Below are 2,632 nucleotides of genomic sequence, written 5' to 3'. Positions count from 1 at the left end.
AACCAGCCTGGAATGGGTATACCTGGATAAACCAGCCTGGAATGGATATACCTGGATAAACCAGCCTGGAATGGATATACCTGGATAAACCAGCCTGGAATGAGTCTACCTGGATAAACCAGCCTGGATGAGTCTACCTGGATAAACCAGCCTGGAATGGGCCTACCTGGATAAATCTGCCTGGAATGGGCCTACCTGGATAAACCAGCCTGGAATGGGCCTACCTGGATAAATCTGCCTGGAATGGGCCTACCTGGATAAACCAGCCTGTAAGTGATTCCAGATTAAACCAGGACAAAAAAGAACCACAATTTGTCGGATTTTCTGGAAATTGTATCCTTAGAATGGTCCTTTTGGAGGAAGGATTATTGTCATATTTTACATTTTGTATCTTAAAGCATAATAAAAAATAAATAAAGTGTTAATCAAATGTGTCATATTTGTGACATTTTGACCTTTGACCTTAGCCAGTCCTCCTGGATGAGTGGTTSATCTGTAGGTGCTGCAAAGCAACGATTGGTCTGTTTTGTATCATGAGTTGGATAACCCCCATATGGGATGGGACACCATGTACAATGTACACTAGAGATTTAACTCTGTGGCCTTGCCTACGTGGAGAATAGACTCACCTGGTTACGGAGCGATCTGACTGTTTAGTTCCTGTTACCTGGTGGGGTATTCTGTGTGTCAATGGAGGTACCTGTCACCTGGAGCCCAGGAGATGTTTCACAGTAAGAGTTCTGATCTCACACACACTGAGCAGTATGGAATCAACAGAACCTTTTGTGAATCTATAAACCAGATTTATAAAACTACTATTTTGAAACAGAACTTCAAGAATTGGAGCATATATGACAGGGACATTTTATTTTCATAAAAGCCTCAAAGAACTCTGGGAGATGTAGTCAGTGAACTGCGCAGCATCTTCCCTTTACTCATGTTGTTCTGTCTGGAATGACACGGTCTCTACTACTGTAACCATGCATAAGGTCACACCACTACATAGTGCAGTATTATTGTAGTAATGCTATTTTTAAAGTACAACTTCAGTATTCTCCTTCTACCTGTGTATATTCTATGGTCATATCTGTAAGAAGTACCTTCTTTTAGCGTCCATCCATCCGTCTGTCTGTCTATATCTGTACGATGATCTCACAGTAAAGCGTTGTTTTATTTCCTGTTTGTTTTTTTACTACCTTTTTCTGTCTTAACTGGCCAATCAGAGTTGGTTGTGTTATTTATGGTGTTGCCAATAACTCCCCTTTTTGACAATCAGACGTTACAGCAATGCTCTGGAACGTTCTAGAATCCTTCTCAGAACCTCCTCTGGAATGTTCTAGAATCCTTCTCAGAACCTCCTCTGGAACGTTCTAGAATCCTTCTCAGAACCTCCTCTGGACGTTCTAGAATCCTAACTCAGAACCCTCTCTGGAACGTTCCTAGAATCCTTAGAAACCTCCATCTGGAAACGTTTAGAATCCTTTTCAAGCACCTCCCTCTGGAAAATTCTAGAATCCTCTCAGAACTCCCTCTGGAACGTTCTAGAATCCTTTTCAGAACCTCCTCTGGAAAATTCTAGAATCCTTCTCAGAACCTCCTCTGGAACGTTCTAGAATTCTTCTCAGAACCTTTCTTCAACGTTATTTGTTGGGTGTTTTAGGTGGGAGGGACTGGCTGCCAAGTAACATGTCTGTGTAATCTCAATGGCACCCTATTCCCTATATAGTGCACTACTTTAGACCAGAGCCCTATTCCCTATATAGTGCACTACTTTAGACCAGAGCCCTATTCCCTTTATAGTGCACTACTTTAGACCAGAGCCCTATTCCCTATATAGTGCACTACTTTTGACCAGAGCCTTATTCCCTATATAGTGCACTACTTTAGACCAGAGCCCTATTCCCTATATAGTGCACTACTTTTGACCAGAGCCCTATTCCCTATATAGTGCACTACTTTAGGCCAGAGCCCTATTCCCTATATAGTGCACTACTTTAGACCAGAGCCGTATGCTCCCTGAATAGTGAATATGGTGCCTTCTGGATGCAGACTGCCTGACTGACTGAGTGTATGATGGGAAAGAGAAATGGAGTCAACTATTTTGATTTAAAAACATACATTTTATTTTTGTAACGACACAGAGAGAGCCACAGTATTACTGACCTGAAACAAACAGCTCGAGGATGAATCAATAAAATATATTCTATATCGAGGTGACAAACGATCGAAAACTATTTGTGTGTGTGTAGATAAATGGTCAAGCGTGAGTTGAACTAGACACTTGTTCAACTCCCTTCAGGATTCTGAAAGTATTGGAGGGTCTGAACATGGGTTGGAAGTAGTTTCCAATGAGAGGGGATCTGAGGAATGAGATGATATATTTATTATGCCTAGAGTGAACCGAGTCGCTGGGACCCTCCCGCTGCAATACAGGGGCTGTGTGTATAATGACAACCGGTTCTGTTAAGAGCACACATACAGCTTTAGGGTGGGTGTGGGGGAGAAAACACAAATGAGAGAGAGACCACCCTACCTCACCTGAGGAACAACCATATTGAGGTTATGTACAGAGAGAGAGATCCCCCACCTCCCCTGAGGAACAACCATATTGAGGTTATGTAGAGAGAGAGAT

At 42.3% G+C, this 2,632-nt stretch overlaps 1 long non-coding RNA gene across 1 annotated transcript in view; it reads right to left on the bottom strand.

The window, feature by feature from the left end:
• Positions 1-84, bottom strand: part of LOC139025286 (uncharacterized) — a 289-nt gene extending 205 nt beyond the window's left edge. Inside the window, exon 1 of the long non-coding RNA XR_011476801.1 lies at positions 23-84. This is a non-coding gene — a long non-coding RNA (uncharacterized lncRNA). The remainder of the gene's footprint in view (positions 1-22) is intronic.
• Positions 85-2,632: the final 2,548 nt, after the last annotated feature.

The sequence above is a fragment of the Salvelinus sp. IW2-2015 genome, unplaced genomic scaffold (assembly GCF_002910315.2).
Source record: "Salvelinus sp. IW2-2015 unplaced genomic scaffold, ASM291031v2 Un_scaffold2468, whole genome shotgun sequence".
NCBI lineage: Eukaryota > Metazoa > Chordata > Actinopteri > Salmoniformes > Salmonidae > Salvelinus > Salvelinus sp. IW2-2015.
Note: the sequence above shows the minus strand (reverse complement) of the source record. Positions and strands in the feature narration are given on the sequence as shown.